Raw genomic sequence first — 14,973 nt, forward strand, 5'->3', positions numbered from 1 at the left:
CAAAGCAGCAGTACTTTTGTGACTTACTTATTATTTTTACTCGGCATAAGAATACAGAATACAGTTCAGATTTACAGTCTGCTTTAATGAGCATCGAGGTCTGTGGCTGTTTCAGTAACTGCTCTTTGTTTCAGAAAAAGAAAAAAGAAAAGAAACTATGCAATAGAGTAGGCACTATTTTTCTTCTTAATGAGAAAAAAGCTGTGTTATTGAATCTTTCCAAGCCATGTGCAGTAACAATTATTCAGGAACATGTAATATATGGCATGCTAGAGTAGGCTTAGTGAAAGTCATAGGCTAATGAGAAGTCTTTTCTTGGATTTCAAGGATCCTATGGATGTCCCTGAAATAAGGAATGCATAACAAAAGGAATTAATAATATATGTAATTATAGAATATCAGAGAAGAAGATGACTAGTGTTGAAGTTGTATATTCAGGAAAACTTATTCGTATAGAAGAATACAGTAATTACATATCTTACATTTAGTGTCTTCTGAAAGGATGCCAGACATTGTAATATATAATGACATATCTGTGTTCCTCCTTTTACATACAACACCATAGTAATAGGAAATAGTTGTAACACTCCTTTTTATAGGAGTTTGACACTCAAACATATTTACATTTGTAGATACACTTGGCTCTCACCAGTGGAATGGCGAATGTATGCATATATCTATAAATAAGTATTAGAATGTATATATCAATATGTTAAGATAAATGCATACTAAAATGAATGTGTATGTATTGGACATTTATCTTTATAAGTATATAGTTTCAATGTAGTGAAATTTATATTCTGAAGGAAGAATATTGCATTTTAATTTCCACTGGTGACTAGCTCAATATATGTGGACATATCATCTCTTGTATATTAGTTTCAGTTTTATCATATGTAAAAGTTGAATAATAACAAACAAATGAATTAGCAAAGTTATGGTAAGCCTAAGGGAAACTCAAGCATTGCTCAAAGATTTGAATAGGAAAGCATGGACTAAAAACCTGTTTGCTTCTTCGTAATCACTAGCATTGAGTGGTTCAGAATCAACTTACTGCTTTAAGTGATCATGTAATATTCAGTTCTGAAATCTTTATTGTTTGCTTTCTATATGGTATGCTTTGTTCTACGAATTAAAAATACAAACATTAACCAGATGGTAATATATAACTCTTGACAGAGATTTTATAATTGTGCTCTAATTTTTCTTGTCCTTCTTATTTTGTATATATAGACATAGTTTCAGAATTGTTTCATTGGAAAACTCAGTTGACCCAGAATACAGTGAATTGAATCAAAAAAGGTTTGTATCTATTTACTGTGATGAGACTTGGTTATTTCATAAAAAATAGTTTTAAAGGCCATAAATCTGGTGATATCATACTTTTGTGCTTAGAGATCAGAGCAAGTCTCCTGTACCAGTAGAATTTGTGTCCAAGAGGAGTAAAAATAAGTGTCAGTATATATCTCATGATTCAAAATAATTGTTTTGCATTTAAACATAGTTTCATTAAACCACTTAAGAGGAAAGGGAAAATTGCTACTTTGACATAACCAGTAGTCAGTTTAAGAAACTTCAACTGGAAAACACAGACAAACATCAATACAGCCAGATAGAGGCTAACAGAGATTAGAATAATGGTGAACTTCACTGGGTACACAGTTCATTGAAAGTGTCTAGTCTTGACCTAATGGTATTTCATCCCTAGAAATTTCTATAAGTTATTTCCATTAATACTAAAAAACAAATAAGAAAAAACAAAGCTCATCAAAGGTTCACTTTGCCTCCATTCCATCATACAGTTCTGTTTCTATTCCATGCAATTCTAACATACATTTCCCTACTTTTTTTTCTGCTTTGTTGAAATCAGACATGAACTGGTTTCCATCATATTATATACAATAAGAAAATTTCCCTTCTGTGAGAAGTATCAGAGGTATCTTGCAAAGTAATAAATTAAATTATCATATATATGATTTATTTTCTGTCCTTAATTCGTATATTTGTCAAGACCAACTTCCCCAAATGCACTTCTCAGGAATTGAATTTTCTGTTGGAAATAAAATCAGCCCCATAGTTATCTGTCATTTAGTTTTCTATATTTTTACGGGAATCTGATATAAACTGCAGCCAGGATGTTTAGATATGATAAGAAATACATCATCTAGCTCCCTAACTTTTAATAAAACCACAGCTACAAGCTGATGAACCTTGATAACCTGAAGTAGAGTGTGGCATTTTCTATCACATTATAAGTTTGGGATTTCAAATACAAGCTTAAAGAAGATGGTTCGTTTCCACCTATGAACTTTATTGTCAATAGATGGATAAAGGTGATCTCATTAGAGCTTCATGGCCAAACTATTCATACTCTAAAAGTTTTTGTTTTATTAGAAAGGGGATAGGAGAAGCAGATGGTCTACAACAGTCAGAGATGGAAATATTTTATTACTGTTGAGGAACTGACCAAAGTTGTTCAATTATTCTTTTTAATGTCTTGTAATGATGGTAGACATTAAAAGTTCAGTTTCAGGATATGCTGTCATGGAATATAGGCACTAGACAATAGAAACTATGCCTAAAAGGAGTAAACTCAATTTCTCAAACCATTACTCAGGATTTCAAACTCTATCTTGTCATTGGTTTTATTTCTTGAATAGTTCTACTAGTTTGGTTAAACTATAGAAATAGTTTAATTCTACTTAAGTAAAATCAGCAGGCTTTTGTAGTTTGTACTCTTTTATGATTGATTTCCTCCTGTAACAGACAAAGTTCTCTAAGTAATCATTGTATTTGTGAATAAACTCCGCCCTGTTTTATCTAGTCACACAATATGCATGTAGCTGTGGTAGACCTTCCACTATCCCTCATCCTAAACAGCAGATGGTTTGCATCAAGAGACACACAGTTCTTAAAGATTGTAACAGCCTCTAATTTAAAAAACTAAACTCTTCTGTTGTGGAGGTTTTTCATCCATTGGCCCCTTCTCCATTGTGTCCCTTTCAATATGTAAAATATGCCATTATTTCTAACCTTTAAGTGTTTAGACTCTCATTAAGTAGCAAAGGAGCCAACAGATGACAAAGTCTGAACACCTTATCAGCAAACAGTTAAGTCTTTTATTTTATAATGAATGATTAAAAAAAGACAACAACTTTCGAACCACTGTTCAATAATTAGCACATCACAGATTTGTTATGAGGAATCAGATGAGTTAATTTAGATAATGTGTATAAAATATTCCACCATAAAATAATTAGCAGATGCTCAACAAAATATTCTTTTACAGCTAAAAAATCACTTTGCCAACCATCTGTCATGTTGCTTCTTGAGAATCCTGACCGCAGTATAACCTCACTTCCTGCACCATCACAGTTTTGCCAGCTTTCAGATACTCTCAGAGTATAAGTTTAACACTTCATTTTTTTAAATTATGACAACACCGTACAGAGGGGTTACAATTACATGGGCAAGGTAGTGAGTACATTTCTTATCAAGCATTGTTGCCTCCTCCTTTCTTTCCCCTTACCATCCCCACCCCCCACAGCCCTAGCCGCCCCTCCCACCAAAGTTGTAAAGTTCGTTTTTCAACATAACGACTTGTACATCTCATTGTTGCAATGGGTCCACCTGTTTCCCTATTTAAAGGATTTGTTTTTTCCCTTCCCCTCCACAAATTATACCAACATCAAATACAGTGAAAACAGGGGTTATACAGTGGAGGAAGGACATACAAAGCAACAAAGAAATCATCTCATAAGTATGTTACAAACAATAGCAAGAAATAAAAACCATTTGAGTCCTTATCTTAGGGTCCATTTCACCTAACACCAAGTTATCTGACAGTTTCTACTTGTCTCAGACATATATTAGTTATTGCAAATAATGGAAACCATGGGACCTATGTTTCTTTGGGCCTGGCTTACTTCACTTAATATACTTATTTCCAAGTCTTTCCATTTCCTAACAAATGAGGCTTGGTCCAACTATTTGGCTATCTTAAATATATATTACTTAGTCATAAGAAAAACAAAAGGTTATTAATAATTGCATTATACTTGATACTTAATATCCAGGAAAAGTTCAAGAAATGGATTTAATTATTGAATGCCTACTATATTACACACTTGGAAGTTTACGCACATACACTAGTGAATACAGCGTAAGAGGTACCAGGTCAGTGGAAGATGTGCACACAACCAATTTCAACTTTAAAAATAATCCATATTTTAAATCAAGTAAATATATCTTAAGTCAGATATTGTCTTGTGATGAGAAGTACAGAAGGGAGAGTAGATTGTCTTCTTGGAAAAATATTGCCTAATTTGGGACCTGGAAAAAAGCAGGAATTAGATTTAAAAAAGAATAAATATCACTAGAAAAAGAAAAGAAAAAAAATTACTGTGGATATCTACACACAAGGCTCAGAGCATGGTATGTTTGAGGCATGCTGGACTGAATGTAAGGAAGAAATCATGATTTTGTTTTGAACACATTTGTTTGATGTAGCTGTGGAATATGCCTAAACTGGCCTTGTTCAGTGAATCCATGACTTCTACCACCTATGAAACTAATGATTAGTTTGGTATTGGACTGTGTGACTGGCTTCATTCAATTAAGACTTCCTAGTAGTGATCATTATGTAATTCTGTATCATTTATGGAAATTTAATTTACTTGCTAAACAAGCAGATGTTTATTTTCTTCTATAGAACTTGATCTTTCTACAGTAGCCTCCAGCTTCACACTGTACAAATCTTAGTGCTTCTTAGTAAAAATGGTTTCCTATGCTAGCAATTGATATTGCTCCCTGTGAGATAACAAACACACTTAGAAAAAGTGGAGGATTTTTTTCCCATTAGCTTACTAATCAGAAGAACAGTATAAATATAGTATGTCTAGATTTCAGAAAAGCTTTTAACAAACACTTAAAATAATATATATATATATATATATATATGTATACACCAAAAATAGCAAAATTCACCATGCCTCTAAGAAGTAGAAGGTCACCTAAAGGAAATCAGTTATTTGTTTTATTAATAATAAATTAATATATTACTTATTAAATATCACATTTTTCAGAATTGTTGAAACTATTTACTGTGCTATACAAAATATGTATATTACTTCATATAATGGAAACATGGAAACATGGAAAACATGTACAAAAGTCCTGCCAACATATGTTATAGACAAGGAAGCTATAGTTGTAGACTATTTGCTTGACATAAGAGGCTGTTTATCCCTGAAGATCTGGTATTCAAACCTGTACTCTGTTTTATGGAGAACTTTGACACTCTAGCTAGAAGAATGGGTAGAGTGATATGGAAATTCAAAACCATGTCAGGTACAAAGTAGGTAATGGCTGCTGGTAAGAGCTTATGCTGAGTTTCCTGGCAAGGATCCTTTGTTTTACAAATCAGTTAACAGGACACATTGCCACTCTCCTTGGGGCCCATCCTGCTGATGAACATTATAGTCAAATTCTTTCCTCTGAGACCTACAGCATATGGAGTGAAAACTTAATTAAAGCAGAGACAGAATGCTAGTTAAATAAGAGAAGAAAAACACTGAGGGCAAATGGAAGGAGACAGTAATGCAGAGATTGAGACAAGAGATAGAAGGGACCTGGAATGTAAGAATGAGAGAATGACTGCCAAGGGAAAAAACCCTGGTCTATCATCCATCTCCCTGTTGACAATGTTTTCAGTCCTTGTCTAGTAACAATATTTTTGAAGATGTATTCATCAGTTATTTATTCAATGTGTGTTTTGAGCATCAACTCTGTCTTGTCTGCTACTCTAAGAACAAAGTGATAGCATCAAACACAGAAGAGAAAGTCCTTGTTCTCCTGAGATGCTCTAGTGGAAAGAAACAAAAAATTACCCCTTGAAATATTATACCTAATACCTTGTAAATAATGCATTGCAGAGAGGCCAAGGTGGGAGCAGGGAGACCTGTTTAAGGAGAAGATTAAAGAAGTCATGCAAACCAAAGGTAATATTGAGGAGTTAATAGTAGGAATGGAGAGAACTGAATACTCTTGAAGTATATTTCTGAAGGTAGAAACAGATAAATCTAATAGTGGTCAATTGAAGAGGTAAGCTGTAGAATGAATCTAAATAACTGCCAGGATCCTGGCCTGAAAGTGACCTACAGTAAAATAGAGAGCACTGAGAACTGGAGAGGAATGGAGGATGGTCAAACATCAAGCTTCAGAACTAGTTTGGATATACAAGAGACAATGTTAGCAACTGTTTGTGCAAGTGGATAGTGGTTTCCTTTGTGGATAGAAATACTGTCTTTAGAAAAGGCAGAGAATACAAGAATCAAGGCCATCCGATATTTAGAGGAGTTCCAAGAGAAAATAAATCAGAAATGTCTGAGAACTATGAAATAAGTCTGAGATTGAGTTCCCAGAAGTGGAGTGGATGTGTCTTAAGGAAGTGAATCATCAGTGTGTCACACGCTGTAAGAAACCAGGTAAGATGTTGACAAAACGGAAATGATTCAATATTTGAAGACATATATGTCTCTTGTGATCTTCAAAGAGGAGATTTGTGGAGTGATGGGAAGTAAAGTTTCACTGAAATTGATTTTGAGGCAAACAGATGAAGTGAAAATAACTAGCAATTATTGACAATTCTTTTTAAAAGCTTAATGAAAAAGCTTTTGAAACATATGTTAATTAGTAACTTCTTTATACAACTATTTAAAGGTAATAGAAATGAAATTTAAATTGGGTTTTGGTGGCTCTTGCCTGTAATGCTACCTGCTAGGAGGCTGAGATCTGAGGGCCACAGTTCAAAGCCAGCTCAAGCAAGAAAGTCTGTACAACTCTTATCTACAATTAACCATTAAAATGCTGGAAGTGGGGCTATACTCAAGTGGTGGAAAGCTACCTTTAAGCAATAAAGCTCAGGGATAGTGTCAAAGTCCTGAGTTTGAGCCCTAAAATCAGCACAGTGATATTTCTATATCTAAATACTTATATCTGTATCTATCTATATTTTCATGTCTATAGATAGACATTTCTATTTCTGAATCTATTAATTTAAAAAAGAAAAAAGAAGACTTCATTCATATTAAAGAAGGATAAAAATAATAATGGAGATGGAAAAACATATGAGATATTGTCTTCATTTTTTTTCTGCAAACATCCCTAAGGGAAGGCATGTGCACAGGCTGATAGGAAGAGTTCCATAGAATTGTAGATATGTATACTGTAGAGAAAGGGGAACAGCAAAGAACATTATAGTAAAAGTAAACAGCACAGATGAATGAGAGAGACTGAGGACAAGCGCAATGGTTGGCCTTCAATGAAAACAGAAACCACATATATATAATTGTAGATACTGTACAGAGGGGTTACAGTTACATGAGTAAGGTAATGAGTCCATTTCCTATCGACCATTGTTACCCACTGCTTTGTTTTTCTCCTACCATTCCTTCCTTCCCCACCTCCCCAACTCCTCCCTCCCACTGCCCAAGTTGTAAACTTCATTTTCAACATAGTGTCTTGTACATCTCATTGTTACAATGGTCAACCTGTATCCTTATTCCAGCTTTTTGTTATTTCCCTTCCCCTCCCCAAATCAGAAAAATGTATATACAAGATTCAGGACACTGGAATCAAATACAGTGAAAACAGGGGAAAGAACATACAAAAGGAACAAATCACATAGTGCATTATAAACAACAGTGACAAAGGAAAAATCCTGTCTTTATCTTGGGGTTCATTTTGCTTAGCATCATCTTATATGGTCATATATACATAGATTTGACATTTTCTGCTTGTCTTGTCAGATTATTCTAGATGTATACTAGCTATTGAAAATGAGGGAAAACATGGGACGTATGTTTCTTTGGATCTGGCTAATTTCACATAATATAATTTTTTTCCAAGTCTTTCCATCACCTAACAAATGGTGTGGTGTCATTGTTTCTCATGGAGGCATAGAATTCCATTATTCCAGTCATACATATATATATGTATATATATATATATATATATATATGACAGGATCATGAAAATGTGATATATATAGAAAGAAGACAATGTGATCAAGAAAATATGATATGTGTATATATATATATATATATATATATATATATATATATATATACATAATCTACTGAGGGGCATCTGGGTTGATTCCATAGCTTAGCTATGGTGAATAATGCTGCAATAAACATCGTTGGACTGGTAGATTTAGTATGGCCTTTTTGTGATTATTTGGGTAAATGTCCAAAAGTGGGATTGCTGGGTCATAGGGGAGCTCTATGTGGAGTCCTTGAGGAGCTTCCATACTGCTTTCCAGAGTGGCTGAACAAGTTTACACTCCCAACAATGCAGTAGAGTTCCCTTTTGGCCACATCCCTCCAGCATCTGTTGTTATTAGATTCCTTGATTATAGCTATTCTAACTGGGGTGAGGTGGAATCTCAATGTTGTTTTGATTTGCCTTTCTTTTATGGCTAGAGAAGTTGAGCATTTTTTCGTGCGTCGATTGGTCATTCTTATTTCCTCTTCAGAGGAGTTTCTCTTTAAGCTCACTTATTAATCAAGCAGATGTTTCTTTGAGGATTTGTTGTTGGGGAATTTAATTTTTTGAGTTCTAAGTATATTTTAGATGTGAGGCCCTTGTCTGCTGTATGGCTAGTGAAGAGAAACTTTTTAACTGTATTTAGTGGGAAGGAAGAACACAGAGAAGGGCAACATATGCCATCAAAGCCACTTTCCATGATGAAGGAAGGTGAGAGCTCCTATGTTATTGTAGATACTGAATTCCCCAAAGAGCCATTATAGTGTAATTGGAGTTCTAGGACTCACACCCAGTTCCTGGGGCCCCATATGTCATGTTCCATTACTACACCAATTAGAGTCAAGCAATGGTCGAGGACAGAGAAAAGAGATTTATTATGTAGTGCAGGCAAATTTCAGGGAGAGAAAAGGCAAACAGTTTCTCTTCTGGTGTACAAGTAGTTGCTTAAGTTTGAGAAGAGAAAGTATTGGTGCAGGAGCAAAAAGATATACATAATTATTAAATAATCCTCATCAAAGTATGGCCTACTTCATCATTATTCCAGATGTCCAAAGAAATTTTTATGATGTTACTTATTGAGAATGATAGGGGCTAGGGGTTTAGCCCAGCGGAAGGGCGCCTACCCAGCGCATGCAAGGCCCTGGGTTCGGTCCTCAGCCCTGGGGAAAAAAAAAAGAGAGAGAATGATATACTCAGGATAGGTAAGTTCTTGCTGCATGAAGTGTGATCTCTTCTGTGAAGGCCATACTGCACACTTCTTAGGGGGATATTTTCCTTCTTCCCTTAATCCCTGGGCATAAAAATGTGGTAGGTACATCCTGTCCTGCCTGAAATCCAAGGTGGCTGCTAACAGAAGGCTGAGAGCAAAAACAGGTGCAAAGTGGTAGCAGGGATGCTAAGCTTCTCTTGCTTTTGATTACTCATGGGTCCAAGTAAGGAGTCAGCATCTTTCAGCAAAAGTGGCTTCTAGGTACTTGTTACATTAGAAAGAGAAATGATATTAATCACCAGAATGTACACATTATGGGATTATGTCTAAATAAAATACCCTTGTAAACAATAATGCTTGTTTACAAAGAAGCTATTGTAATTATTCAGAAATAATTGCATTTGGCTTATGCTGATTTTTCTTTGCTTCCTGATACTCAGATTTCATATAGCAGTTCTATTAATTTACATGCCAGCTATTATAAACCCCAAGCTTACAAGTATTTAAATAAAGTCTAAGTATTTTCCTCACGAATACAAACTATTACAGGAAAGTAGGCTCCAAAACTTCTAGTCCTCCATGATTATGGCTACTTTGAATGGATTAGACTGTTAATATTTTGAAAGAAGGCATCAGAATATTTTCATTGCTTTACCTAAAATGCTTAGCTTAAGGCTAGGGATTGGTATCATACTAAATATTTTTAAGGTAGTAAATATGCAGCAAAGTAATAATGTATAACAGTATCTAAAATACTTTCTGGTAAATAGAAAGGAGTGGAAAGCAGCCCTGAAGAGACTAAATTTTGCTATAGACTTTCATTTAAAAAAGATCTTTCCCAATTATATAATGGCCATATTTTGCTATGATCATTGGCTTTTAGTTTTCATCCTGTAATTTAGTAGAAAGTGTGAATATAAATGATGTAATTTTCTTGTTATAACAGTAAAACTTCTAAGGATTACAGAGAGAAAAAGAGCTAATGTCTACTCAGTAAGTTTATATATTTACCCTTGCCCCTGGCCTGTGATCTGATCTATCATTTGCCCCTACCTCTGTCATGATACATGAACCATCATTAATGAATACATAAGTTACATTTGATTTAAACACAGGTGTACACTTGATTGTCGACAGATCCCACTTTTAGAAAACCTAACCTATTCTTAATGTTGTGTGTATGAATCAAGATATTATTGCCAAAATCTCTCTCTCTTTTTTCAACAAAGCATTTGAATTTCCAGAGGAAGTTCAAAATATACCAGTTGAGGAATATATCAATTTAGGAATGCAAATTAATGTACTTACTGTAGGAATCAATATGGATATTTGTAAAACAATTTTTTTTTTAAATGAGGCCAGGGGCCAGTGGCTTACACCTGTAATCCTAGCTACTCACGAGGCTGAGATCTGAGGATCACAGTTCAAAGCCAGCCCGGGCAGGAAATTCCATAAGACTCTTTTTGTTTGTGGGGGATTGGGGTCCGGTCGTGGAGCCTGAACTCTGGGCCTGGGAGCTGTCCCTCAGCTCTTCAGCTCAAGGCTAGTGCTCTACCACTTGACCCACAGCGCCAGTTCCAGCTTTTTTCTTTTTTCTTATGTGGTGCTGAGGAATCGAACCCAGGGCCTCATGCATGCAAGGCAAGCATGAGAGACCTTTCACTGAGCCACCTTCCCCGCCCATAAACCACCAGAAAACCGGGCGTGGTGCTGTGGCTCAATTGTAGAGCATTGCCATGAGCTGAAGAGCTGAAGGACAGCACTCAGGCCCAGGGTTCAAGCCCCACAACCTCCAAAAAAAATTAAAATGAGGATTATATGATCCAATTATACCACTGTTGAGTAAAAAAACAGTTAACTTACTACAGATATGACTGCATAGCCACGTTTATACCAGCCCTTTTCACAATAGGAAAGTTGTATAATCAGCTTTGAGTCCTTAAATAGAAGAAAAAAGAAACTGTCATGTATTTCTATAACAACTTTATTAACCATAAAGAAGAGTAAAATTATGTCATTTGTAAAAAATTAGAACTAGAGACATTCATGTTAAACAAACCATATCATAAAGATGAATATCACATTTTTACTCTCAAATATAGGAAGAAAACTAGACATGAAAATGAAAGGAAATATTCAGAGTGTGGAAGGAGGATGGTTCAACAAAAAGGATAACAGACTGGGCAATATGATCAAAATTCATTGTATGAATGGCTAGAAACGTCTCTATATATGTGTGCAGAAAAAATCCATTTTACAATTAAGGTACACCAATAAATGAGAACAAAGCAAGATACAGGCATACTTGCTTGCCATGATGTGTAATGCCTTTCTGATTACTTTGTTTATTCTATACAGCCTTCTTTTGTGGTAATATTTAATCATGGACCACTTAAAACAGTTAACAAATTAATAGGAATTGAGTTGCGATCACTTTATGAACATATATAGAGCATGTACAAAATAGTAAAATTTTATGATATTCTACAAGTTTATTAAGAATTTCATGTAGAGTTTTACTATAGTCAAGACAGAGCAGTATAAAACTCTTAGAATTTATATTCTAGTAAGAGAAGAAGACAATATATAAGAAATTAGATAATTTTGAAAAAGTTAAGTTATAGGAAGAAAAACAAGGAAAGGAAATAGAATGTGAGTGAGGGAACTGGTGAGATATAATATTTCAGGCAAGGGAATCAAATACAATCTCTATGCTATGACCACATTTGGGGAGATACTGGAATAGAAAATGATAAGAGTTGACACTGTATGAAGATATGTCTTTATCAACACACTACTCTAGACGGTGATTATCTGTCAATGGACTGAGGGTCCCTTTGTGTGCCATAGAAACCCACATAAAAGATGTAAAAGAACCCAAGGTAAATTCACTGAAAGTATTATAAAAATCCATTTGACACCAAACATCACAAGATCCTATCAAAGAATAAGCCTGGAAGGAAGTCTTAAATGCCTGCTTTTTCCTCTTCCTTTCAAATGCCAAGATGCATTATATTCATATACTACTTTGTTGGGTAGCAATTCCCTTGTACAATTACTTAAAGATAAAAATAAAATTGAAGAAAGACTACAATAATCAATTCAATGATTATTATTGCTTTAATCCCCAATATCTGAACTACCAGATTCCTCCTTAATAAAATAACATCGGATCAAATACATAAGATCTCCCAGTAGATTATATGATCAATAAATCTAAGTTAAAAAAGAGCTTTATTTGATATTTAAACAAACATTGAGCCAAGCACACCTGAAGAAGTAAACAAGAACTTTATTTCCTCCTTCTAAAGGTAAGAATTTCACTTTACTTTTAGTCTTTTTTTGAATCCCTTGAAATAGCATCTACTATGTCTCATCAATTTTTTGAAGAAGTACATAATGCATAATTCATATTATCCATTTACAACATCCCATTGTATCTTATATTGCTTAAACAATTTTGGTTGCAACTTCAAGTCTATTGATTTCTTTTTACTCCCTCTGACAGAACGCTCATAAACCAAAATGATTCATCACCTTACAGTGGAAATATTTCCATATTCGGGATGCACTGCCATAGAAGAGTGAAAAATCAATAGAGCAACTCTTGTTTAGTGCAATTTCTCAAAAAGAATCATTAGTCATTTTTAAATGTGTGTTAGTTACAGTCATTAACAAAAGCGTTAGCATGGGAACAGAGTAATTCTCTTTTATGATAAACATATGCCCTTGTTTAAGATATTTTTTGAGGATGTAATTATTTGCATCTAATGTTCTCATAGGCAAATACTATTTTTCTAAATATGGGACAGAGAAAGAATATGAAATATGAATTAAAATTTAGTATTCTGAATGTCTTATATATTGATTAAATTAAAATTTAGTATTCTGAATGTCTTATATATTGATTATTTTTTAAATAAAGAAAAACTATAAAGAATCATAAGTCAGCCAGTACCAGATAAAAGAAGAAATAATAGAAAAAGTAACAAGAAAAACCAGAGAAGTGATTGCTCCTGGACATTGAAAATGGACAGGGCACATATAGGCTCCATTTTCATTTTTTTCCAAGCCCATGAACCATAGAGTTCTGATTTTGTAGAAGCCATAGCCTATTGCAGTTTGAATGGAACAGAAATTCCATAAACCCTGGTTGATTACTGCAACCCTTGGAGATTTTGAAAAGTGTGATGGATATGGAAGCTTCTATCTTAAATGGCAGTGAATTTTTATTCAAGTCTTGCCTTAAACAAAACTTGTAGATAATTAAATAACATTTGAAACAAAAGATATGGAAAATAACACTAAGTTTACTTACATTTTGTTGACAAATATCAAGAAAAATCATATGGCTTTCTCCAATGTACATTCTAATTTGAAAGAACATATAGATAGTTTTCTTAAGGAGAAATCCCCGAACTACTGGCATCAAGCTTATGTTCTAAGCAGGGCACGGGTGGCTCATGCCTGTAATCCTAGATACTCAAGAGATCTGAGGATGGTGGTCTGAAGCCAGCTGGGCAGAAAAGTCCCCATGAGACACTTACCTCCACTTAACCACTCATAAACCACAAGTGTCGCTGTGGCTCATATGGTAGAGCACTATTCTTGAGCCCAAAGATGCTCAGGGGCAGTGACTAGGCAGAGTTCAAGCCCCAAAAAACAAAAAAAAAAGAAAAAAAATCCACAAAAACCTTTGTGGTCTATTGAGTATCTATCTATCTATCTATCTATCTATCTATCTATCTATCTATCTATCATCTATCTAAATTTTATTTAGCAGTGCACATATAAATTCCTTGGTATGACTGATTATTAAATCTTTCTGCTTTTGAACCATCTTCATGTTTTAATAATTATGTTCAATTCATAAACATTGCTTAGAAGGTCCATTTTTAATATTTTGTGTTAATTACAAAAGACAAATGTATGTTTTTTAAACATTTAATACAGTTTGCCAATCATATACGCTTGTCCCAACATCTTCCTTTGGAATTAATCTTCTGAGAACATTATCTTAAACGTATCTCATGCTTGTGTTATTTAAAATTATCTACTTCCTCAATTGTTTCAAAATTTAAAAAAGAACATTTTTTCAGGTCTTATGCTTCCAAAGTAAAAAGTAAAAACCTGCCAAATTTCCAAATAACTGAGGAATCTTAGGAACTATTATTCTCAGTTGATCATATTGAGGGTGCTTGTATCTTTTTTTGTTTGTTTGGGTTTTTTTTTAACTGTATTTTTTTTGTCTTTTCTTTTTTGGTACTGGGGATCGAACCCAGGACGTTGCACTTGCGAGGCAAGCGCTTTGCCACTGAGCTACATCCCAGCCCAGGGGGCTTGTATCTGGAAACAATCTCAGAGTTTTGTAAAGCAGGTGCTACTTAGCTGTTATTACTTCTCTGTGGGGAGGAAATGAGTCAGTTTACTACTTTTGACCTTTCTCCATATTTCTCTCCTATTCTGATGTCACACGGGTTTGGTAGAGAGAGGATTACATATAATCACATATAAACAAGTTTATAGGAAAATACTCATGGAAAATCATTTCAATTCAAATTACAAAAATAATAACACAAATATTGTTAAATTATGCTAATTGACTTTAAAATACTAAAAATAAAATTAAAATGTATGACCATCCCTTGAAAAGAAAGATAAGGTGAACACTTTCCTCTTCTGCTAGGCCACTATGAATGCAAACAGAACCATGCAGA

This window comes from Dipodomys merriami, unplaced genomic scaffold (genome assembly GCF_024711535.1).
Source record: "Dipodomys merriami isolate MVZ:Mamm:240054 unplaced genomic scaffold, mDipMer1.0.p SCAF_4, whole genome shotgun sequence".
NCBI lineage: Eukaryota > Metazoa > Chordata > Mammalia > Rodentia > Heteromyidae > Dipodomys > Dipodomys merriami.